Consider the following 26,038-nt stretch of genomic DNA (forward strand, 5'->3'; position numbering starts at 1 on the left):
ACCCCACGGCCTCACCTCCGCGCCCAGCCAATCGGCGGCCCGGCCCCGCGGCCCCCCAGCCAATCGGAGAGCCGGGGGGGGGGCGACCAATCAGAAAGAGCAGCCCCCCCGCCGCGTCCCTGGTAACAGGAGGCCTCCCGGGAGCGGCCGCCGCGGGTCACGTGGGGGGGGGAGCGTTGCCGTGGCGACGGGGCAGCCGCGGGGAGGGGCGGGGCCGGCGGGCGGCGCGCGGGGGAGCGGCTAACGGCCGGCGGGCAGCCGTTAGCGGGGTGCTGCCTCACGAGCCCCTCCGCCGCCTCAGGCGCCGGGCTGGCACGGGTCGGCCGGGTGTCGTTTTTTTTATTATTTTTTATTATTTCTATTTTAAACTTCCTTATGTTCCGATCAGCTTTGATATGCGGCGTTAAGTCTCTCTCTGTTAATTAAAAGGCGTCTTAACGTGCACTGTGTGTCTGCGTGCTTACTGCTAAACCTGCGAATAGCATCATCACGCGTACCGCTGACAGGGACCCAGGGCTCTCTGACGGAGCGAGCCCCAGAAACGTATATCTCTAACCCCGGAGTCAGGCGGGGCCCAAGGCTTTGTATGCAGGTTGCGCTTGCTTAACGTATTTCTTTATCTGTGTCTGTTACTGAGCCGCTTCTGGTATCGGCAGGTCAAGTCCTCCGTCAGTCAGCCCCCCGTAAGTCATAATTAGGAGCACCGAGGTGGGTGGCTGCTGCAGGGCTGGAGAAGCAGCGCTGGTGGTGGCCGGCGGCAGCACGCGGTGGCTCTCCAGAAGGGCTGGCAACGCTGGCAGCACCGTTTGGAGGGCCTGCCGAGGCCAAAATGGGCTCTTCAGCAGCGGCCGGGCAACAAACCGCCTTTGTCTGCGGTGGTCCCAGCGTGTGTGCTGGCACGGGGCTGGTGCTGTTGTTTAAAGCTTCTCTCACAACTTTTCCCTTTCCGAGTCCAGTCGTACCAAGCTCTGAACCAAGGGAACCCGTCACCTCTCCTCCAGAAGGGACGTATGTAAATGTATCATTTTAATTGATGTCTCTCCATGAGTTTCGTATCATCAGCACTTGTAGCTTAACATGCTAATGAACGGGGTAAGTAGAAACCTAATACGTTAAAGGAATGCAGACCAATTTGTCTGAGTCCCGCTGAGATCTGAGGCATAACTTTCGCAAAGATTTGCTCGCCTTTCCCCCGTTGTTCACGCGGCTGCCTCTTCCTCCTGTTTCTGCAGCTCCTCTGTGAGGGGAGCGATCCTCAAAAGGCAATGGACACCTCCGGGAAGGAGCACGAGGGCTCAGGAAGAGGACGTTTGGAGAAGGCAGCGACGATCGTAAATCCCCCCTCGGCGAGCACGCCGAGTGAGGCTGCGTCATGGCAGGGAGCAGCAGCGTTCCCCCTGCGAGGTGCAGAGCCACGGCAGGCTGCAGACAGACCCTTGCTGCGAACAGGATCACAGCATGGTGGGAGGCAGCCTGGCGCGGGGCTGCCAGGAAGGCCCTCGGAGCCGCACGGCTCTGCAGCTTGTGCTCGGCGGGCTGCCAAGCCCCGGCTTCCTCAGCAGCGTTCCTGGAAATCATCCCAAGTTTGGCTTCAGGCTGCTAGCCGGGGCCTGGAGTCCCTCGCAAGCAGCACTAGCAGGTCAAAGCAGCCTGAAATCCCCCAGACAGGAGCTGGGAAATGCTCCTACAGCGTGGTGCGTGCCGCTCCCGTGCTGCATCCCTCCCCCCGACCCTTTGCCAGCCTCATCTGTCCCCACCGTAAGCCCGTCAGGGTAGGCACTGTGATGTGCGGTGCCCAGGACAATGGTGATCCCTTTCAAACGGCTCCTTAGCACTGCCATAATAAGCCTGATAAATAAAACATGGCCTGCAGACGCGGATTTACTGGAGAGGGCTGAGGGGGCTGTAGCTCCCTCATTAGTATCTCCCGGTGCAGCAGGCGTGCTCCTCATTATGTGGCGCGGTAGTGGTTGCCTAGTCATCTGCGGTGCGGCTGCAGCCACTGCAAGGATGCACCAGGGATCCGAGGGGTTTTTTTTCCTCTTGCATTAATAACAGGAATTTACCAGGAAAAGAAAAAAAAAAAAAAGAAAAAAAGAAAACCCCCACCAACTTGAATCTGAAGAGGATGGAGGGGAAAAAAGTGCGATGCTGAGCCTGATTTTCTCTCTTGTGTCTCAGTAAATGCAGAGAAATCCAGCTGGCCGTGCTGATACCAAACTGGAGTGAGCAGAACTGAGACCTTTGCACTGCACAAGCTCTTGTTTTGGGGAGCTTTGTTTCTCTTCAGTCTTAAATGCTGATTGTAAACTCTTGGCTGCGGTACTAACTTCATCCTCTCCTTTACATTTTTCTTCTTCTGTTTAAGGGAAAAGAATCAATTTGGCCGGTTTCAAGACCCTCAGAGCTGGGGACTCAGGAAACTGGGTTAATCTGAAAAGGGTTCGAGGAGGTTTGATCCAGCTTTTCTTTCCGGCCACCGCTTCAATCCCTCCTACCTCCCACATCCGAGCTGCAACTGCATCATCGTAGTAACCCTGTGACCGAGAGGCACGAGAGCCTCCTCTGAGACTGCAATCTCACTCCCAGCAGCTCTCCAGCGGGTGCTCCTGAGCGGCGATACATCACGCAATTTTCTCCTTCCGAGGCTCACGCTGCCACCTCCGCTGCCCTGCCTGGCCAGGGCTGCTCACCCAGGGCCGGCCTGGCGATGCTCCGAGCACAGCATCCACCACAGCCTTTCCGCCCTGCGTCGTGCAGGGTTCGGTACACGGGGACTGACATCAGGAAATGCATCACCTGCAGCATCCTTGCAGTTCCTGCTGTCCACCCTGCTTCCAGCTCGATGGAGAAGTCCCCAGGCAGAGGGGACAAGCCCTCTGCTTGCCCGTCCCTCCCCAGACCCCGCTGTGCCTTGACTTCCACGCGCCTGCCTGTGTGCCTCGGGGGGCCCTTCCCCCGTGCCCCCTCTGTCAGCGCAGGTGATAACGCGGGCATTGTCTCAGTGCGGGGCTCTGCATTTAATAATCTCACCGGCTCAACTGTTTTTATCTGAATCTCCCTCCTGAACTGATAAATCTAAATTGCACATTTTCTAAACCGCTTAGCTTAGGGGTAAATCTTGCAGGTATTCTCAGATGACGAGCTGGTGCCTTTTGCACCTGTCTAGCACCATCTACTGTAGCTTTATTATACTGTTAGCCCTTCGCTTCCCGTCTGCACGCTTGCCGTCCCTGCAGGAGCTGCCTTCACCCCGAGGAGCTGGCAGAAGAACGTGAGCTCTGTTTTCACTGGAGAGGCTCAGGGCTGGGATGATGGTGGAACAAATCCAACACACACCCGTCCCGTAGCTTACATTCCCACATTCTCATTTACGTTCCCACCTGATTTTCAATGCCTGGCTGGCTGCTGATAGATTTTACACTCGGTGCTCAGGAGGAGAAGGTGGAGCAGAACAGAGGTGCCCCAGATCCGCCAAAGCTTTCCGTGCTAGCTAGAATTTAGGATGTGGCAGGACGAGGGGTGGGAACAGGGCTTTGTCTGGGGCAAAGAGGGTCTGCACAAGAACAAATCTTCCACTTGCTGCTAGAGGATGCCGAGAGTTCAGCTTGAATCCCTACCACCCACTGGGGAGCTATGGGACAGGGCTAGCAGCAGCAGGATTTTCCTGTGGAAGTCCTACCTTTCCTGTTAGATCCGGTGTTAAAAGGGAAGCCGCTCCTGAAGGATCTCTTCCTTCTCCCAGCTCGGCAGTTCAGAGCTGACGTGGGGGCATTACGTGTCCCTGTTACGTGCGCTCCTGTTACAATGTGGTTTTGGCTGGAGGATGCTCTTTGGTTAAAGACAACTATTACAGCCAAAAATAGACCCAGAGCTCTCTGACTGCGATGGCTGTTATGGATTTGTGTGACTGACATTTGGTTGCTTTACAAAAAGCACCTAAAGCTGGAAGTCAAAATCAGAACTAAATCGTGCTAAGCATTACATATGGCGCATTTTTTCCTTAATAAATCTGTTGATGTATTTTTGTAGGTGATAGATTAACATAAAAATCCTGCCAGTCTGTTCCAGGGTCGTAAAACACAGAACAAGGTACACCAAACAATTTTTGTTGTTGTTGTTGTTGTTATTAATCCCCAAATTAACTCTTTGAAGCTACTTGCCAGGAGAAGTAACTTGTTTCAACAGCAAACAACATGTTTTTCTACAACCTTTGTGAAAACTGGAAACAAAGTGGATTTGGCAGCTTCGCCTTTGGAATTCTGCAGCAAATCCGCAAACCTAAAAACCACAGGGTTTTGTCCTGGCTCTGTTTCTTGATGAAGTTCTGAAAAGAGTTAAATTAAATCCATGCTCTAACCATCTGTATAATTCCTCCATCCTCCCAGCATTGTGTAAGGGGCGATGCAGAAGTCTGAAGATTACCCTCACCGGTAGTACCACGCATTTGCTAGCTTTAAAATTATTACAACAGCACTTTTTCATTTGCATGGCTGGAGAAAATCTGTTTTTGCAGTAAGTTTGTGTTTCAAAGCGGATTTCTGTATCCACCATTATCGGTGGTTTACAAGATTTCTCCTTCCCCCCCCTCCCCCCCGTTTGGGGAAGTGGGAACAAATGAAATAAACCCATCATAAAAAATAATTTTGTCCAGGTGGAACATAAATCAGCCAAAAAAAAATATTATTCTACATGGCAAATAAAAAGCATATGCTGTATTATTTAAAGCACAGCCTCCATATTCACATGCAAAATTAATGCTACAGTGGGAGGTAAAACTGATGGAGGCAGACAATGAAAATATTAGGAGTAAAACATGATGCCAGGAACAATTCAAGCAGAGCCACTTGCAGGGTCATGGTCATATTCCATTTCAAATGGGCATGGAAATACTCTGTGGGTTATTCTTCTCCAGAGATGCACAGATAATAAGCACCTGCTCCCCATGTCTACTCGTCCCTTTTAACTGTTGATTTATTGAATGTTTCTGAAAGCTGTGGCCAGGCTAGCGAGGGATACAGACCACGGTGCCTGCGGGAAGAAATGGGAGCGGACAGAAGCGCGCTGGCAGATGCCCCGCCGGTGCCACGGGTTGCAGCGCCCAGCAGGGTCCGGAACAAAAGCTGCATTTTGTTACGGGTCCCAAGCAGAAAAACCTTACTGAGAGGTAAATCAGGAGTCATCTGGTCCTCCTTGCGTCTGGCTTGTTCCTCCACACCTGCAAAAGCCAGCATAAACCCCTAAACTGCGTTCCTCTCCTCAACCTAGAGCAAATTCTGGGTTCAGAGCAGACACGTATAGCATTCAGCAGCCCATGGCTTGAAAAGAGATCTTTTCCATAAAGTGCATTCCACTTCCCACAGCATCAAGGAAAGTACTGGAATACGTATCTCTGTATCTATAAAGCACATAATTGCGCGTTTTAAAGTCATTTTCAGAACAGCAGTAGAAATCCAACCCTTTTACATGTGTGTTTATACTACTCTGCAGACAGTACCACCAGCAATTCTTTTACACTGCTCCTCATTCTCCCCGGGTCAGGGGTCTCACTCCGTTTCCCTGCTAAGCTGAAGAACAGCCTCCCCACATTAGGGCCAAACGTAATCTTTAGACGATGTTGAAGCCAGGTCACTACGAAAATGCTTTGAATTGCTAAGCTCTTTTTCCATGTAATTTAATAAAAACAATAATAATTGCATAAAGGGCTTGCCGGGCATAAGTTATGGTCTTTCACTATTCTCTGCTATTTTCTTCTCCGTAGCCACAGTGGAGCTTTGCAGCTACGAGGTCCCAGTCATGGATGCCGGTGAGACTGAAGCACGGGAGAGGCATGTGCCCATTTAGAAACAGAAGAAAGAAAACGCTGTTTAATTAAAAATGTGAATCTGGAAGCGTCGGGCTATTGAGAATCGTTCCGAACTGCATATTTTACATGCACGGCTAAGAAAAAGGTTCACCGTAGCAACTGGAGCAACGCACGGTTCAGCTCCTCCATGACGCTAGGCAGTTTATTAGCCTAGAACTACAAAATCACTCAAAATGACATTTAGCGGTGCTGAACTTCTGACACAAATCCCCCAGTGCAAGGAAGCGGAGGGGCAGCCGCAGGGCCGATCGCTGAGCCCCGCTGAGTCTTTGAACAGCAGTGGAAGAAGTGCTGCAGGGGAGCCAGAGCAGGAGGATAAAAGAGCCGTGCGAGAGCAAGAAACCTTCGCATTTTAACCCCGGTCCTGACCGCGGCTGCAGGCCTGAGCGAGTCACCTCAGGCCGGGGATCTGGGAGTGAAGCAGCCAGGGGAAAGCCGAGCTTTGGACACAAATGGAGCTTTTTGAGTTGTTTTTCAGAATGAAGTTACAAAGAGTTTTGTTGAGACCGAGAGGCCTCCTGGTGCATTTTACAGCCTAACAGCTGTATTTCCCCTTGCATAAAGCGTGGTTTTCTCTCCTCCCCAATGCCTTGTGCCATCTCTCCGTGACCATCATCAGCCAGAGGCCAGGTTTTTCACTTCTGCAGCTATCAGAGGATTTCTGACTTGACGATCAAGAAACTAGTGGTCACTAGTGGAGTCCCCCAGGGCTCGGTACTGGGACCAGTCCTCTTTAACATCTTCATCGATGATCTGGACGAGGGCATTGAGTGCACCCTCAGCAAGTTTGCAGACGACACCAAGTTAGGTGCGTGTGTCGATCTGCTCGAGGGTAGGAAGGCTCTGCAGGAGGATCTGGAGAGGCTGGACCGATGGGCTGAGGTCAACTGCATGAAGTTCAACAAGGCCAAGTGCCGGGTCCTGCACCTGGGGCACAACAACCCCAAACAGTGCTACAGGCTGGGAGATGTGTGGTTAGAAAGCTGCCTGGCAGAGAAGGACCTGGGAGCATTGGTTGACAGTCGGCTGAATATGAGCCAGCAGTGTGCTCAGGTGGCCAAGAAGGCCAACGGCATCCTGGCTTGTATCAGAAATAGTGTGACCAGCAGGGTTAGGGAGGTGATCGTCCCCCTGTACTCAGCTCTGGTGAGGCCGCACCTCGAGTACTGTGTTCAGTTTTGGGCCCCTCGCTACAAGAAGGACATCGAGGTGCTTGAGCGGGTCCAGAGAAGGGCTACGAAGCTGGTGAAGGGCCTGGAGAACAAGTCTTACGAGGAGCGGCTGGGGGAGCTGGGACTGTTTAGCCTGGAGAAGAGGAGGCTCAGGGGTGACCTTATTGCACTCTACAGGTACCTCAAGGGAGGCTGTAGCGAGGTGGTGGTTGATCTGTTCTCCCACGTGCCTGGTGACAGGACGAGGGTGAATGGGCTAAAGTTGCACCAGGGGAGGTTTAGGTTGGATATTAGGAAGAGCTTCTTTACTGAGCGGGTTGTTAGTCACTGGAATAGGCTGCCCAGGGAAGTGGTTGAGTCACCATCCCTGGAGGTCTTTAAAAGACGTTTAGATGTAGAGCTTAGGGATATGGTTTAGTGGAAGATTTGTTAGCGTTAGGTCAGAGGTTGGACTCAGTGATCTTGGAGGTCTCTTCCAACCTAGACTATTCTGTGATTCTGTGATTCTGTGAAAAAGTTTTCCCATCCTGACCCACGTACATGCTCCACATGTGCTCTGCTGTGTAACTAGAAAGGAGAATTGAGGTACAGAGAGCACTGCCAACTGTTCCAACACACCTCCCAACACGGGGGAGATAAATTTACTCTCAGATGTTTTTCACCTCCAGTAATCTCAACCAATCCAGTAATCTCCACTGGTATAAATAAGGCTGCCGATGTTTTCCAGCAGAAGAGTTATCGTTTAGCTGACAGTGCCCCTTTAAGCGCTCAGACACCGTTGTGCCGAGTTTTTTGCTGTAGCCAAACAGGACTAGATTGAAATCAATAGCCCCATTTCGCTTGTCACTTACTTAAGCTTGATTTGAACCCATGTTTGTAAAGCTGAAAGGCTTTTCTCCTCCATCGGTATGGTGCCTCCCGCTGCCAGCCCACCTGCGTGAATTTCACACTCCTACCTTTAAAAAAGAAATATGACAGACAAGGAGAAAATGTTTTAATACATGTACTTCAACATGTAATATATAATATCTCTGTTATTAGGACAGGGCTAAAGGGAGGCTGCCTGAAAAGGAGGCACATCTGCTCAGAGCACAGAAAGTCTTTCATAACTCAGTCAGAGTTATTGGCCTTACCCACAATATTAGTGATAAAAATTGATTATCCATTCCTGCTTGTTTCATGATCCATAGTTATTTTTTCATTCTTACTATAAGTTGGCTCGTACGGAGTGAGACCGTTATTTAAATGCCCACGGATGAGCACAATACATCTTACTTGCTACAAGCCACACCAACAGAAAACAGGACTTTTTTCACTTTAGCCCTTCCCTGTCCTAAATGGAGAGGTTGCCTGGACTTGGCAACTGTCAAGGTTTCTCTCCTCTCCGTGGAGAAAACACCCTGAGATCACTGTCTTACCGTTGCTTTTTATTCCCAAGTGCAGAGTTTGGGAACTGATACAGCCCCATCATCTGATGAGCTTCTTAGGGGAAGGTGATTTGGGAGTGCCTGACCAACACCTCACAGAGGCGGGAAGGACTGAGCATTACAAGGGGATCCAAAATAAAAGGATGGACACTGCTCAAAGCTTCTGCAGAACTTTCTGAGTGAAATCTCTGCTTTGGAAGCCATGCTTCAACGAGTGGCCAGTTGGGCCATGGGCTCAACTGTGCCCAGGGAAGAGGACTGTACATAAGACATCCCCGAGGAAGTCCCGTCACAACAATTAGCATCCAGAGCCTTACAAACTCTCTTGCAGCCACAGGGGATAGGAATAGCATACCTGAGGTCAGCTCCCTGAGTTCCCAATGGTTAAAAGGACAGAGCAGTTTGTATATTGCCTTTTCCACCTCCAATATAAACCGATTCTTTGAGGCAATGGTTAGGTATGGTGTGGGATCAGACGCTACCCCCAAAATAGGATAAACTAAAAGGCTGCAGTCGTGAAGAGGAGTTTATTGACATAACCATAATTCCCTTACAAAAAAATAGGACGGTAACACCAAGATCAGTGCTTTCTTCGCCGTAGGCCTTGAAGATTTTGGTGATTTGATCCAGAACTGGATCCTGGAGATTCCACCTCTCCCCTGTAAACTCCTTTTAGCATAAACAGATATTATCTGCGCACGAGAAGGAGGAGAACAGAGTCCCAATAAAAATACCTCGCAGCTTAACTGCCTAGCTGGTAGCTTCCCGCACACAGTAAAACAGCCAACGCGCAGACTGACGCAAAGTTGAAAGGAGAGCTGTTTCCCCGTGGGACTATCAAACACGAACCTCTTTTAGTTCAGTAAGGAGACAAGCTTTCACCCACATTGGCTGGGTAATCTCCTTTGGAGGGAGGGCTGCTCATCTCGCACAGGGTCCAAAGCTCCTGAGGGAAAAGCAAAAAAACCAACGCCGGCCACAGCCGTAAGAAAAACATCCACGGGTACCCTAGGAGCGACACCCAACCCCGACGGCTCGCCCCACGAAGGCGAGGGGTGCCACCGGCCCCATCCCACGGGGATCTGCTGCCTTCGGGGAGCCGGGGGTGCCGGCCGGAGCGGCGATAGCTGGCGCTGCCTTGCCACCTAGTGTCGCCGGCACGGACTGCAGGTCCCCGCCCGCGCCCACCCCCCGCCGCAGCGCTGCGTCCTAATGGCCGGGCTTGGGAAGAAATCCGGGCTCCTTATCTAGCTGGAATTACAGGAACTTCAGCTTTTTTACATTCATTTGCATCAATATTTTATGCGCCGTAATGGCCGGATAACCCCCGCGCTAAGAGACTCTATTTCATATTGTCAATAGCGATGGGAAGGGGATAAATTACCAGTGGCCACACGCGCTATCTGTGGCTCATTTAGAAACGGTTCTTTAGCTGATTAGATATCGCCTAAAAGTAGATATTTAGTGTCACTCAGCCCCGCTGCATCTCCTGATTTAGTGCTGAAGCCGTGGCGGGACCAAAGCCATTAGCCGAGCGCCGCCGCCACCGCTCAACTTGTTTGGCAAACGCGGCCCCTCCGCTTGCGACTGCCGTGATTTACATATGGAGCCTTGGGAGCAGAGCCAGGTGAATAATTTTCGGTGACAGTGAATAATGAACCTGATCAGTTCTCCGGGTCCTCCCCCTCCTTTGGTAATTGTCCATGAGTAGGGGCATGATTTTCATCAAATGTATCCGTTCTTCTAAATTATTTGGTGAATAATTTCAGCGAGCGTAGGATGCCTGCAGAGTATGAGTGAGCAGTTTTTTGGTGGAGCACTAGAATTGAAGGGATTTTAGCTGGTGGACTGCAAGTATAGAAAAACTGCACTAAGCCAAGTAGCACAGGGGTTACTCGCGTATGAAACTGTGATTTACTTTCTAAAATCATTTTCCCTGTTCATGTAGAGTGTGCTGCGTCTACAGACTTTGGTGCCATGACATTTTAAAGATTGTAATTAGATACGAGGGAAAAAAAAAAAAAGGAAAAGAAAAAAAAAAAAAAGCTGCAATGCAGTCCTACCTGATTTTCCATAAAATACAAATTAATATTTGCTGAGCCTTTTGGGTTTAGTTTTCATTTCAGCTAATCCTAGTCACATCCAAGATGGAGAGGGCAGACAGAAGTTATTTTGGCTGCCCCACAACCTGTTCCCAGAATGTAGAACTGAAGTCTCACGCTTCGTGAACTGAAGTTGACAGTGGGGGGTAAAAGAGACGGGTTTGGATTTGGAATTTCATTACCTTAGAGAAAAAATCTTGTTGGTAAGCAATTGCAAGAAACCAATTTAGAAATATTTTGTGATTTTGTTATATAAAACTTCCTGCTGCAGTTGGATCCACACACCCATCTTCACAGGCACAGGACCTTGTTGTAGGTGAGCGTCAGCGTTGCTTAGGTAAGGGACAAGAACATAGATCACATGCTGTTAAAAAGTAGATGATGACGGGGCAAAGCAAAAAGAAACTGATCTGAGCTGGGGACTGAGAGGTAGTCAGGAGAGCACAAAGAAAATGACGATAAGCCAAGGAGCTGTATTCAGCACACCTCCACCGCCGCACAGGAAAACAGGGCAACCAAGCGGAAAACTTGGCAGCCTTCAAGAAAAGCAATACCACACCCTGTAGGCTTGGTGAGCTATGAAAAACACTGAGGATCGGCTTTACATGCCAGCACAGGATTTATTGTCATCTACAATTCAAATCTTTGCTTAGAAGGTTATTGGGTTTGTTATCGAGAGAGAATAACAAAGAAGTGTTTGAAGACTAGATCCAGTGAGACCTGGTTTTCTACCGATTTATGGCTTGAGGCTCAGCACCTAGGAGGACTTTGTACTGCATAATAGCTGTTACGCTCTCACTGTACCCTTTCCCTCAGCTGGGAACATTAATAGGGTCTTTTCTACATGGCTTCCCGCTTTCATGCAACCCACAGGAAATTTTTATCTTTGACATCTTTGGCCCTCTGTCAAATTTACTTAAATTGGCCATTGAATTTAAAAACCGTCGAGGTTACCTGGACTGAAAATCAACCCATGTGATTGAATTAGCCTTGCTTCCTTAGCAAACTCAAAGTTAATCAACACAGAGTTAGAGGGATGAAGACTTCGGGCTTCAAAATGGAATTGAACGGCGGCAGGAAGGATGACCTTTTTGAAGCCAGGCAAGCATTTTCATCATTATCAACAATAATGACTAATAAAGTAACGACAATAACAACTGACCTTTTACGTAATAGCTTACATCTCAAAGTGCTTTTCAAGCTTCTTTTTTCCACTTTCAGAGTAATTTTCTCAAAGTGCATTATGACTTACGTTTTTGCAGCATTGCTGAAGGCCAGTCCCCCTTCGGATAGGACAAAGGCAATCACATGGCTGGCAACACACTGCGCGTCAGCGGAGGGAGAGGAAATTGTAGACAAAGACATTCAGATAGAGTCTCTCTGCAACAGAAAATATCAGGTGTTCTTTACTATTAAACCAAGAAAGCCAGGACCTGGATGGTAGATGTCTTATTCATTGTTTTCTTGGCTAGGCTAGGCAAATAGTGAGCGTTATTGTAGATAACACACCCCAGAACAAACGTCTTGTCAATGCGAGGAGCCGAGTTAGGGTTGGAGTTGTGCTGTGAATGCCTAACCACAGCAGCTGGTTTTACGAGCCGTGCGGTGATGTGCGATCACACAGATTCTAAAAGACACACAGCACGTGCCAGATGCAGCCTCGAAACCAAACCGGTAAATGCCCCCATACCAAGGACCTGAGTGCCAAAGATGTGTTCAGAGGCAGAGAAGTGGCCGTCAAAAAACCTTCAGAAGTATTGCTGATGAGCTGCAATTGAGTTTAGGTTTGGGGATGGTATGGCTTTTTTTTTTTTCCTTTTCTTTTCTTTTTTTCCCCTTTTTTTGGTATTCTTATAAAACGGAGCCCCAGATGTATGAGGATATGTATGCAGAGAGACAGAGAGAAAAAATTACTGAGTGCTATTTTTTGATATTTACAGATTCTGAAATTGTTGGAGGAAATATATTGAGAGGAGGCTGCGCTCTCATTGCTCACCTGCCATCAGCACACAGTTGTGCATGTTTCCTGTGCAGTTCAGCAAACACACAGAAAAGGTACTGTGACACCTACTAATTAGTTTCCCTTTCTGGTATTTCAGTTATTGTTTTTGTTGTTATTAGTGTTATTATTTTTATCCCAGTGAGCATGCACAGGGAATGACTAAATGGTTTGGGTAGAAACAGCACGATTAGGGACGAAAGGGGTTTCTAAGCACTTCATTTTTCCCCTTGCCTTTCCCTCCAGCAACAGGAGTAAAATCCCATGGTTTTCATGCGGAACCTTGTGCAGGAGATGGGTAATAATTAAGCATTCCTTTCCTACAGCACAGCTTAGGCCTTGTCTGCAAACATGCAGATAATACCGCTGCAGAAATGAGGTATTAGCAGCTGGGTTAGCTTACCGGCAAGGCAGCAAGTGCAGAACACTTCAGCACTTACACAGTCAGCACTTGCTCACTGATCTGATCTTTGGCAGAGTGTGGAAGAACAATGAAAACCTTAAGGATGGGCAAAAACAGCAAAATGTCATGGACTGCACAGGGACGAGCTCCATACAAACTTAGGGGGAGAAAGGAGTGGCACGTCTTCAGCCTTCCTCGGGTTCACGTGAAAGGGAGTTACTGACATAACCCGTGTCCATCTCCTCGTTAGACACGAGGACAGCCAGAAACTGCTGCAGCAACCCCTCAGGTACATTGGGTCCACACCGGCTGCTGGCAAGAGGCTGGTGGAGCAACGTGCATCCTTACTAGCCAGCTCCCCACCCTCTGATAAAGAAAACCTGGAGGGCTTCTTCAAAGCTATACAGACGCTCTGTTATTTTTTGGAAGGGCATAGGATAAAGTACCGAATGCAGCTGGAGGTGGAACTGAGTTGAAAGAAAGGTAAGCTAGGCTGAGGTTTCCTTCTGGACTGTATTGATGCCAGCACCGCACGCAGCTAAACTGAGGTGTGGGGCTTCAGAGATACAGAGAGTTAAGGAAAGGGCTGAAACAGTCTTCCGTGTCAGTAATGCTGTCAGAAATGCCCTTCCAATCCCTTTTTTTTCCAAAATGACAATATGTGAAGTTGTCTGAAGAATGATAGGAAATACTAAGTGTGTGTAAAAGTTCTGCACGTGCTCTAAGTGAGCTTTACTGAGCAGCTTACAGGGGTGAGAGGTCAATTTTCATTGAATTTCAGTGGAACTTGTGTATCTGTTTTTTCATGGTCTTGAACAAAATTTTAAAAGTGTTGGTTTTCACAGCAGCAATACTTACTGCTTTCTTCGTAGTGTAGTAAAAACATCAAAGTCCTTTAAGTACAAATCAATATAATGGACCAAAATTACCATTTTAAAATTGTAGGCTACTATGTTCATTTAAAGAAAACATTCTGAGTCTCTCTAATCCACATTCAAATAAATCCAGTGACTGCTTTAAAAGACATACAATGACCTACTGCACCCAGCCAGCTCTGCGTCTTCTTGAATAACTCAAGAGGAGAAAAACAAAACAAAACAAAACTCTGGCCAAATGCCAGATGGGGATATGGTGCGACCTAGCAAATTAAAGTAAGGTGTGGGACAGACTGAGGCCCTTTCAGAAGCTGGGTTTTGCTAGTTAAAATGATGGTGGTTATCGGGCGATGATAAACTCCTGGCTACCAATCGCCCAGAGCACATTTGGGCCTAAAAAAATTTGTGGGTATCTGGGAGCCACAGCCTGACATTAAAAGTCCATAAATGCTTCAGTTGACTCCACAACTCTGCTGTGCTTGAAATAAGAGTTATTTACCAGAGGGCTCAGGCGTGAGCACAGCTGGAGCACTCGGGATGCCACAAAGAGCAGCACGGGTGTAGCACAGCTGATTTGAGCCCCGTCAGCCAGCTTCATGCTTGAAACTCTCGGGATGGAAACAGGGGGTCCTTTGCCCTGCCCGCCCCTGGACTTCAGGCTGTTTTCTCTCCTTTTTCAAGGCAGCGAGCAGAGTCACTGCAAAGCTCTTTCTCACGCTCTCCCTTGCGTGCTCTCCTCCGCAGCACCGTGGGAAGCACCGTGTCTGCACTTTTCATGAACGCTCCCAAAATGTCTGCGTGTTCACATCAGGCATGGGTATGGGAGGACTGGTTACAACACCCTTTGCTTTGAGGTTTTTCTGCTGGTTGTGGCGTTTCCTCTTTGGCTGTGTTTCCTTCCTCGCTCTCCCATTTTTGCTAGAGATACAGCACATTAGGCTTTATCATGCTCGCACGGGAGGCTTCTGTTGTCTGCAGCTCGTTGGGCTGTGTCTCACTGAGCTGAGCACGCTGACAGATACTGGTGGCACACAGGCAGCTATTCTGGACTCCCACTATTCTTCTTTCAAACTTTCAAGGTGCTTCCCAAGGCACTCACCATTACCTGCCGGGGTGTTACTCCCTGTCTCTTCCTTTTCTATGGCAATGCAGTAGTTCGGGAGCAATTGATACCAGGATGCTGTGGAGCCAGGGGATGACCACGTAGACAACCTGCATGGCTTAGCACCTCATGCCAAACTGCATCCCCTGCCCTTGTGGTGCCTCCTGTGCAGCACATGACAGGCTGCAGCTCCTCAGTCCCATGTTTCTGGGGTGACACACCACCTCTCCTTCTTTCGTCTCCCCCGTGGACAACTGGATCTCTTCCAGTGACTTTTTGCTTTCAGCTTAGCAGCTTTCCGAAAGCAGAGACACTTGATCATCGTCTCAGCTTCACCGAGCATGTTAAATCTGTGCTGCACATCAACAAATGTCACGCTCTTTGATGGAGTACAGTTTAAGAATAAAAAATACGGTCATCCTAGCGAAAGAGACACTTGTGACGGTGGGAGCCAGAGACCATGGAACATTTTACAGTCATTGCCATAGCCTGGCAAAGTCCTGTTATTTATTTACAGCCACATTTTGGCCTGCAGCATAAGCCTGATGGTGGTGGTGGAAGGGGAAGGAGGAGGAGGTGCTGAGTGGTGATGCTGGTAGGTGCTTCAAACCTTTGCTCTCGCCTTTTCTCTCTGTCCATTGCTCTTGCTGCCATATTTATTCCATATCTGAGCAAAGCAGTTTCTTTAGTAAGTGTCTGAGCTGCACTGCTGGGTGTGAACACATCAACCTGTTTTAACCTCCTTTGCAGTTTCTAAATTTCCTTGTTTACCTCTTTCATTCTCAGTTTGTTCACTGTTGCTAATAATCAGCAGGGTCTACTCCCTTTGTGGCTGTTTTCTCCAGACGTAATTAAATTGTCTGGGATTGACATTTGGCTCCGCTGAGGTTTGGGTTGTATCTTCTTGGCTGCCTCAGTGTCCTCCTTCATTTGGGATTCTGATCACTGCCTGCCCCCGCATGGCACATGATCAATGGATGCTTTCACTCCTGCCAGACTCCCTTGTGCTTGGAATAAGGCTGGTAAGTATTTCTGGCACTCGGAGCACTCCGGAAGGGTATTTCAAGTCTCAGCCTCAGCTGCAGTGCCTACTGTGCATGCTGGAGCCTGCAGCACGCCACAGCAATGTACGGGGGGCCCTGTCCCTTCCCAACGAGGCCGTGAGCAATCCAGGGCTGCCATCTCCCTTCACACTCAGCTGCAGCTCTGCTTTGGAGCTTTCTGTCATTCTTTGGTGAGTGATAAAGCCCTGCCAAAGCAGATGATTAACCAGAGTCCGGTCTCCTGATGCTGTCAGTGCCCTTGCTAAAGGGTGTCAGGATGACCTTGTGCCTCTCCTGCCCCTCTTCTTCTCTGCCACTGGTACGAAGCTTTCTTTTGCAAGTTCCACATGCTACAAGCTATGCTATATGCTCTGCTGTTTTGCAATGGTGCTTTTAATCCCTTAATTTCAGGTTTGGGAAACAGTGTGGATAGTAACGATAACAGGCCTCATCTTTTCCATGACATGTCGTCGTGTCCCTGGGTGACTGCCGGTGTCTTTCACAAGGCTACAGTTAGTCCCCTTGCACCTGGGAAGGATTTCTGTTAGTTTCTGTTTTCACTCTTGGTGACATACACCCTCTTGTTCAGGCCCAAAGGTATGTGTCTCATGACCTACTACTTACTACTTTCCACTGTCAAATCCACTGACTTTAGTTGGTGCAGCAGCAGGTAGACATTCTAGAGATGTCCTTGTCGGATAGTTTGACATTGCAAGTTTTAGTCACCATATTAAGTTTCCCGAGTTTTCCGCGCCTTTTCTTGCCCATCTGCCCGTGGTTAGCTTTGCAGTGACCATCACTGTATGTTTTCATGGTCAGGTCCTTGAACATTGGCATGTCTTCTCACTGCAACTTGCTCATATCTTTCCCATAAATATCCTTCACTTTCTACCTTCATCTCCCATCTGTTCCTACTCTGAAGTCTCCGTGATTGCTTCTAGCTGGGAGCACTTCTATGTGTACATCAAATCTGTCTTTTTATCATCCCTAATAGGAAAGATTTTCCCCTTTCCCTTGGATTCTGCGCACAGTTTTCCTCTACCTGCTTTACTTTGGCATTTCCAGCAACGTGCTCTTTGACCCTTTTGAGACATCATGTTCCAGTTGTGTTTGTCCTGCGTCTTGGCATGGGTACGTTGCTTGCCCCAGTATGACCTTTGTGTCCACGAACATGGTGGCCATGTGTTGGTGTGGTGGTTTTACTCGGGTGGGCAGCCGAGCTCCACCACAACCGCTCTCTCACTCCCCCTCCTCAAAGAGGAGCGGGGAGAAAATACGATGAAAGGGGATCAGGGGTTGAGATAAGGATGAGGAGATCGCGCAGTAATTATTGTGATGGGCAAAACAGACTCAGCATAGGGAGATAGTAAGATTTATTGCCTATTACTAACGAGCTAGAGAAGTGAGAAACAAAAGAAAGAAACCAAAAGCACCTTCCCCCCCCCATGCGCCCTCTTCCACCTCCTCCCCCCCCGAGCGGCGCAGGGGAACGGGGGAATGGGGGCTATGGTCAGTCTGTAGCGCTTCTTCTCTGCCGCTCCTTCTCGGTCACTCTCGTCCCCTGTGCTGTGGGGTCCCACCCATGGGATGCAGTCCTTGCTGAACTGATCCGGCGTGGGCTGCCCACAGGCAGCAGCTCTTCAAGAACTGCTTCAGATATGGGTCCGTACCACGGGGTCCATCCCTCGGGAGCAAACTGCTCCAACCTGGGTCCCCCACGGGCAGCAGCTCCTGCCAGGTCACCTGCTCCTGTGTGGTCTCCTCTCCACGACCTACAGGTCCACCCTGGAATCTGCTCCGGCAGGGGTCTTCCACAGGCCACAGTCTCCGTCGGTGCAGGTCCACCTGCTCCACCGTGGTCTCCTCCACGAGCTGCAGCGTGGAACCCTGCTCCACTGTGGTACTCCATGGACTGCAGGGGGACATCCTGCTTCACCATGGTCCTCACCACAGGCCGCAGGGGACTTCTGCTCCGGCGCTTGGAGCACCTCTCCCCCTCCTTCTGCACTGACCTTGGCGCCTGCAAGGCTGTTCCTCACTCCTCTCACTCTCCCAGCTGCTGTGTGGCGCAGCATTTTTTTTTTTCCCTGTCTTAAATCTGCTCTCACAGAGGCCCAAACAACATCACTTCTTGGCTCAGCTCTGGTCAGCAGTGGGGCCCTTACCAAACATGGGGCAGCTTCTAGATCCTTCTCACAGCAGCCACCCCTATGGCCCCCTGCTACCAAAACCTTGCCACATAAACCCACTACAGTTAGCATTTTCTATAACCCAACGGGGAGACATTCTGCACATTTGTGGGGTGCCACATGAAAATACCTCAAGAGCTGATCAGGTTTGAGTTATGGAGTTTCTTTTATACGTCAGATCAACAAGGCTAATTATTTCCTTTGGGTCTGTTTAAAATTCGCAGGTATTTTTTCATTGTGAGTACTTATGCAGAACACTGATATTTGGTAGGTCATTTACCTAAACGTGTTCTCTCTGAAAATGTCACATTTTCCCCTTCTTGCCTTCTTACCTCCCCCTTCTTACCATCACTCAGCCTTGCAGCTCCGACCACCACTGAAAGCAACAAGTGCCACTCACTGTGCTGCTTCCCATTTTGCTACCTACCTTAGTCCAAGAGGCATGTTTCTTTTGTTTGTTTGTTTGTTTGTTTGTTTTTCCAAAGTACCCTTCCACATTCCCTACATTTTATCTTCTAAGACAGGTAGTTGATCTGCAGGATGCATTTCTTAACTGAGCAAAGAGAAACCTGCCAAGCAAGCAGCCCTCCAGTGCCACCGTGGTCTCGCCCGGCTGTATTCAGGAACTGCTTCCCAGCTGCCTGTTCAAGGCACTGTGAAAGTCAGCTGGAAACTTGGTGCCACACGAGAACCACTTAGGAAACACGGTAGCTTTAGATTTACTGCTGGGCTTAACACTTCATTGGAGATTACCTCTGTGTGCAGAGATTGAACCTTGCACGACACAGGCTCCTCCAACTTGCGCTGAACGAAACATCCTTTATCAGTGACATAGTGGGAGATTGTATTATTAGCAAGATTAGTTGCTCTGATCTCAGACACGAGGGCAATATATTAATTTCACCCTCCCTCAATTAGGCAGCCTTCTCCCAAGCACCTGCGGTGCACAGAAGCATCTCTGGCCCTGCAGCGTGAGCCCTTGCCAAGCCCGGGCTGCGCAGCGCGGCAGGCAGCGCTCCTCCTGGCAGAGGATGGAGCTGCCGTGGGCTTCGGATGCTGGCGAGCAGGCTCGTTGAACAGGAGGAGGCTGTAAAAACCTGGTCTTGTGCCTGTGGTCACAACTGTATAATAAGGCACCTTTTCTAAGCCTGTGGTTTTGGTGCTGAGATCTCCAGGCTGAATCTCCCCCAAATGATCCCAGTGTCTAAATGCACATTTTCAGCAGCACCTCACTACACCTGGGCTCATTAGTGAGAGAGATTTACAGAAACAGCCACTGCTGCAGAGAGGGAGCTCCTCTCCTCCTCTGCTTATCTCCCTGGCTCCTAACTAAAATCACTCCTGGGATGAAGGGAGGGAACCCACAGATATACGGCATCCAGCACAACGTGTTTTCCATCCGTGGATCTGGCAGATTGATCAACAGAAACCAAACTGGGACCAGTTTCAGGGGACTGCCCTTTGCTTGCCACTGATTTCAGAGCTGCCTCTGGGACAGGCTGATGAGGTCTGCCTGATGCCAGGCGCTGCCAGGGAGTGCCACAGCGCATCCCTCCTCGTGACTGAACTGCCACTATATCACAAAGCAGCGAAAGCAACTTTGATACGCTCCAGAGGTGAAACGGCAAGTACAGCTGCGAAGCTTGAAAGGGAAGCACCAGAAAGTACCAGAGTACAAGCTACTCCTTGTCATTTAGCAGAGATGAACGTGAGTGCAACCAAAACAACAGCATTATCCGATTAGCAGCACCTGCAACCAACAGAAGCAGATCTGCGAAGGCAGGGGAGCTGTCAGCTGTTGTTGCAACACCGCTGAGCATGCCACAATACACCGAGTGGGAATAAAGAGCTGTGGTGTAAGAGGTGTAGTTGCAGGAGTGCTGAAAGGGACACTGTCAGCGCTTGCAGACCTGAAATTAGAGCTCCCCATTTTGTGTGTGGGTGCATGGGAGGTGCGAGGGTGTATTACGCTGCGGCGCTGCCTGACGGCTCCCCCGTGGCACTGAGGGATGCAACAACTCTGCTCCCAAGCACAGCGCTGGTGAAACTCGGAGACCCGTCTGCTCACAGCCCAGAGCAAGCAGAGGGCTGCTGAGACTGGGAATACCTCAAGGAAAGCCTGTGGTACATCTTGCTTGGGACCACTCTGCAGGCGTGACAAACACGTCTCTGTAAAGCTACCTCTCAGAGACATGTGTCAGCTCTAAAAGCACTCAGCCACTTTTAACTTGTTCTTCATCTGGCATACGCTTTCCCTTCCCATAAGGCAAAAAATGTATTCGAGTTCAGTCAGAACATAAGATACATGAGTATATACACAATGATACTATTGTTGTTGTTATTGTGATACATGGCACAATAACTGCCTTTTTACACACGTACCCAGACATGATTACCACCACACACTTACTTTTCCTTGTTACAGAAATATTCAGTATGTGAAATGTCGCCCGAGTGTAGTTTATCATATTATATTTCTTCCATGAGGGGTAAGTGGTAAAAATAAAGAGTATTGATAAATTGGAAAGTCCATATAGGGTTGTTCATGGCTCGGGATTCTCCTGCTTATTACCCTGCACAAAACAGAGAAGATAGGGATCACATGGGGGCTGGTGTATTGTGCTCATCTTCCACTTCACAGCTCTTACAGGACAGCTTAATAGGCTGCTAAACCAATATACTTGGTGTAGTCAGCCAGCCACTGGCAACAGAGCTGACTCGGGACCGTGCCTCAGTTGCAGAGATGTGCCCTTACCTCCCCTACCTCCTGCCTTCCCCATGGGTACAGACCTTCATTTCCTTAAGGCATTAAAACGCTGAGAATCTTAACTGGGGGAGAAAAAGCTAAAAAGATGGGTTTGAATGGAGTGTTGAAAACTGCACCATCTGCATCAGTGTGGGCTTCCAAGGGGCTGCCTGGAGACCTCTGCAGTGAGGGCTGGGGGGTCCCATGCCACCAGTGTTGCTAAGGTTTAGCCAGCTGGAGAGGGACCACAGTAATTCCAGCACATCAGAAAAAAAATGGTCCCTTGGCTATTTTCCCCTCGTGCCATTTTGGAGGGCATGGCACAAATTTCTGGGGCATAGCACCCTTCATGTCCCATGCCCCAGCAATCCTGCTTGCTGGGAGTTGCCCCGCTTGAGGCTGACCACAGCACATGGAAGCACGTCAGTCATGAGGAGGAGGAGGCAACGCCTTGAGCTGCAATCTCCCAGCAGGATGCTTTCAGCGATGAGCTTCTCGTTTTTCTGGATACCCAACCTGGCAATCCTGCCCACAGCCCCTGCCCAGCCCCGCAGCCCCTGCCCCTCACCAGCAGGCTCTGCTCCTGCCAGCCTGGCCCTTGTGCAGCCGGTGACAAAAAGAGCAAGGGAGAAGGGGAGTGGGAGTTTTTCTGGGCAGGTAAGTTACAGGGAGAATTTATGAGCATCTCCCACTGTAACACATGCACCAGTGTGCTGCTCACGGCTCCCAGTGCAGCTAAACCAGCACGGCGCTGCCAGCTGGTTGAGGGAAAGGATTGTCCTTGTCTGCTCTGCGCTGGTGCGGCCTCACCTCGAGTACTGCGTGCAGTTTGGGGTGCCACAGTGTAAAAAGGACATCAAACCATTACCGAGTGTCCAAAGGAGGCCTACAAAGATAGTGAAAGGTCTGGAGGGCAAGATGTATGAGGAGTGGCTGAGGTCCCTTGGTTTGCTCAGCCCAGAGCAGAGCAGGCTGAGGGGAGGCCTCATGGCGGCCTGCAGCTCCCTCACGAGGGGAGCGGAGGGGCAGGCGCTGAGCTCTGCTCTCTGGGGACAGCGACAGGACCCGAGGGGACGGCATGGAGCTGGGACAGGGGAGGGTCAGGCTGGGGGTTAGGGAAAGGTTCTGCACCCAGAGGGTGGTCGGGCACTGGGACAGGCTCCCCAGGACAGTGGTCATAGCCCTCAGCCTACCAAGTTCAAGGGGCATTTGGACAAGGCTCTCAGACACATGGTCTGATTTTTGGGTGGTCCTGTGTGGAGCCAGGAGTTGGACTCGATGATTCTTGTGGGTCCCTTCCAACTCAGGATATTCTGTGATTCTATGATGTGAAAACACCCTGTTCCTCCTTTGAAAAGCCACTGGCACAGCCTGGTCTTGAGTTGGTAGCTGCCTTTGCACCGTAGAGTCTGTCCTTGGCTCTGTGGCTGTGACATTAAAGGACACTTTCCTTCCTCAGCTTCAACCATTCCTGCAAAAACTACTGTTCCTGCTATAGCAAGTAGATGAATAATGGATATTACAGGGTCCAGAGCACTGTGTGAATCCATAGGAGACCCACACCTGGTCTTCCTCAGCTCTGTGTAGTAAAATCACACCAAGTCCTTGTCCATAGGTTTGTGGAAAAAATCAAAACTCAATCAAAAATGGGCCACTCTCCAGAAAGCAAAAACTGCAAATACATGAATTTAAAATACCTTTAGGCTATCAAAATATATAATCCTCAAGCCTAGATACTTTAAATGTGCCGATTACTAATTCAAGTTTCAAACTAATCACAGCTAGCTGACCTTTTGAAAACTTTTAAGTTGGAAAAAAGTGCATTTTTTCCACTTGTAAAACTTTCCTCAGTGTTTTGCCAACCCTTCCAGTAAAACGGGCTGAAAGGGGGGTAAAACAATGGCTGATAATAAACCGAGGACCGTTCTTTTTCCCTTCACACTGAAGTCACGGTGTGACACGCAAATCGGCCTCCCCTGCGCCTCTCCGCACCCAGGCAGCTCTGCTACGGGCAGTCCTGCTCTGCCGTCATGTGAAGAGCTGGTCCAGCAAGTAGTGAGGGGTTGATGTAGAGACTTCAGCCCTGCTAAAGGTCCCTCGGAGTATGGCTATGGTTCCACATGAAAAAATAAATATTTTCCACCATGTAATATATATGTATATATTTAACTACATCTAAACAAGCGTGTGCCCGAAGCGGCTTACAGCTGCAAAGTTGGACATCCGTAATCTACAAAATGCCAAAGCAGAGGTTGCCTAAAGCAACTGTAATGCAGCCTGCGCCCGTCGCACTGACCTCAACAGCCTCCGCACTGCCTAATCCTCTTTTTCCGTGTCATCTGCCCCTGTTTGTTCCTGCCCTTATGCTCACAGCCTTAGCTCCGTGCCTGCCCGTATTTCCTTGACACATCCAGCGGGACGATGCTCTGATACGGCACGATCGCCTCCAGGCAGTCCTGCCGTGCATGTTAAGCAATCATTACATTCACTGCTCATCTGGGCGTTTTATCTCGCTGCACGCAGCGCGGGGAAGTGCCGGAGACGTGGCCACCACGGAGGCGTTTGGCAGAGCGGGCTGTTAAAGATTCATGTCAGAGCCGGTGCTGCGCTTTCCCCCAGCTCACACCTTGCTGCTGGGGCTGCAGCACCATCTCCTGGTTCTCCTGCTGGGCAGCCCCTGCTCCCCGGCAGAGCGCTGGGCAGGAGGAGACTCCTGCTGCACTTGGAGCTGGTTCCTGTCTCATGACAATGTTTTGCTCAAAATCAGGCCACCCAGCCACTGAATTGAGCATCAGTGCAGTTTTTGCATCCACCCCAAATCACATCCCCTGGAAAACGCCAGCAATCAGGTAGGGGGCAGGGGGAAGGGATGCTGTCGCCTGGTACTCCTTCCCTGTGGTGTCAGAGGGCTAAGTGGTGAAGGGTTCAGCGTGGTACGACTGCCTCCCGTTTGTGACAGCCCCGCCGCCTGCATTTTCAAACAATGCTGGTTTAGAACAACATTAACCTGAAATGGATTATTATCGGGTTGACTGCCCCTTGGGGTCTAATGAAAAGCATTCATTAATTCTCAGGGCAGGAGAGCTAATTACTTTTTTTTTTTTTAAAAAAAAAAAAAAAAGGCTGTGCTAATTGCCAATAATTTTTTATTGAATTGGTCTCGTAAAGCCATTTTTTTGGTTTCCCTTTCAAACTGTAGCACCAAAAGTACGCTGTCCAAAAAACTAGGGAGTGCCGGGCTGAGATGGGCTTCACCTCGCAGGCGGAGAGGGGGCAGTCCTTGGCCCTGAGCGCAGCAGAGACTGCACGGGGGTAAATACAGCAGCACACAACGGGAACCCGCTGGCTCAGCACGCTGGTTCTGCATCTGGGAGAAGGACTAACACATCCCATGTGTGGATCACAGCGAACTTTGGGATGAAGAAAATTCTGGGCAAGTTTTGCTTGCTTTAATTACAAATAAAAAGACACCAAATAACCGCCATATGTTCTTCTGACCAAGCAATAACCCACAAACATGGTGATAAAAGTAAATCCCGTAAAAGCACACCAAGGCTGTAGGAACAAACCACTCCTGCAAAGCCTCAGGCCGTGCCATGGATTTCTGCCGGCCACGAACATGCACTACAATATTTATCATTATTTTTGCAGTCTTGCTGTCCCTATAGCAGGCTGAAATGCTTCCTGTTTCAAGCCCTTTTGACTGAAAAAAAAAAAAAAAGAAGGTGGGATATGGGTTTTGCTCCTTATTCTCCTGCTCCAGCAGGTCTCCCACTGGGCATCAGCCTTCTCTCGCACCATGCTTTCTGCTTCTCTCCTCCGGCAGATAAAGCACCCAAGCCACGGCTTCCTACGCTGCCCGGCAGAAAGCCGTCTGTGCTTCCCCTCTGAAAATGTTGCATATATTTAGATGAATACTCTCCGTTTTATGAACACATAGGGCATTTAAGTATGACTTTGCACTTCTGGAGAGGATTTGAAAAGGCTTGATCCTCAGAAGCTAGGTGGCTTGGCACTTCTGGAAAGCTAGCGCGTTTTGAGAACACTTCCAGGGGTTTTCCCCAGATCCTGTGCTGCCGAAGGGCTTGGCCAGGGCGCTGTGTTATGCGAGTACGGTGCATAAAGCCCGGCAACCTGGTGATTCAGTGGCTGCCCTGGGAATGTGCGTCATGTTGAGAGTTACCCTGCTGTATAGCACATGGGTTTCACACATTTGTGGGGTAAAACACTTTTTCCGATCAAAAAGCAGGAGTGTTGTTGGTATGCTGACTTGGGTGACCTGTTTGTAGCGACCTGGGTGCGCGGGTGTTTTCAGATGGAACATGCGATCCTCGGCTGATGTCAGGGTCGGCAGTGGGGCTGGGACCTGCCCCTGGTTGATATTCCCATTTCTGGTAGCAGGAGGAGAGCAGAGTTGGGCACACCGTGCCAATGTCCCAAGGGAACAAGGCACAAAGCAAGGCTTGACCTGGCCCTGCTGCCTTCAGGCGCTGCCCTGAGGCCGCAGCGCTCCTCCCCAAGGACCGTGGCCACCAGCGAGGCCCTGCAGCACTGCTCACCAGCCGAGGACCTGAGATGCCCCCACACCACGTCCCAGAGGCTTTCCACCAAGCGAGGAGAAAGGCAAGCCCCTGCCCCGGGGGAGCACCGTGCAGCCGCCCCACCCTCCCCGTGGTGCCCCATGATGCAGGACTGCCGCTGCTGCTTTTGGAGAGCAGCGATGCCACCAGCAGGGACAGGCTCTGCTCTTGGGGCAGGCAACAGGGAAAGGGCAGTGACGCAGCAGGGCAGGTTTAAATCGGTGGAGCAGCTTCCTCTTCTCTTATTTACAAGTCTCCCTTCTGAAACATTTTTGAAACTCAAGGATGGACTGGTGGAAGAGGTGGTGTCCCCACGCTTCAGGGTCCCCAGCACCTACTGCTCCTCTCACACAGAAGTGCCAAGCCTTTCTGTCCCCATCACCAGCAACTCACAACAGGGAAAATGGAGGTGAGGAAGAAAATACGACATGCTCACGTGCTTCACGGGGTACAGAAGGGCATTACCCCGTGCACAGCCCTCAGCACAGGCAGCTCCTGGGCACCACAGTAACACAAGCGACACCGACGACTGCA

General features: G+C 49.9%; 3 long non-coding RNA genes across 6 annotated transcripts; all 3 read left to right on the top strand.

Annotated features, from left to right (window-relative positions):
- The first annotated feature begins 536 nt into the window (after positions 1-536).
- On the top strand, positions 537-2,203 carry LOC118160917. The gene is made up of 3 exons (XR_004747754.1): positions 537-708; positions 957-1,092; positions 1,233-2,203. It is a non-coding gene; the product is annotated as an uncharacterized LOC118160917 (long non-coding RNA).
- A 1,692-nt stretch (positions 2,204-3,895) lies between these two features.
- LOC118160923 lies at positions 3,896-5,233 on the top strand. Its single transcript, XR_004747763.1, has 2 exons — positions 3,896-4,092; positions 4,995-5,233. It is a non-coding gene; the product is annotated as an uncharacterized LOC118160923 (long non-coding RNA).
- Positions 5,234-5,591: 358 nt separating this feature from the next.
- LOC118160919 lies at positions 5,592-16,983 on the top strand. Of its 4 annotated transcripts, none has more exons than XR_004747756.1 (3): positions 5,592-6,387; positions 12,508-12,582; positions 15,238-16,983. It is a non-coding gene; the product is annotated as an uncharacterized LOC118160919 (long non-coding RNA). The 4 variants fall into 4 exon arrangements; XR_004747758.1 differs by having other exon boundaries at positions 15,241-16,983; XR_004747759.1 differs by lacking the exon at positions 5,592-6,387 and adding an exon at positions 8,916-10,092.
- The last annotated feature ends 9,055 nt before the right edge of the window (positions 16,984-26,038 follow it).

This window comes from Oxyura jamaicensis, chromosome 1 (assembly GCF_011077185.1).
Source record: "Oxyura jamaicensis isolate SHBP4307 breed ruddy duck chromosome 1, BPBGC_Ojam_1.0, whole genome shotgun sequence".
In the NCBI taxonomy this organism is placed as follows: Eukaryota; Metazoa; Chordata; class Aves; order Anseriformes; family Anatidae; genus Oxyura; species Oxyura jamaicensis.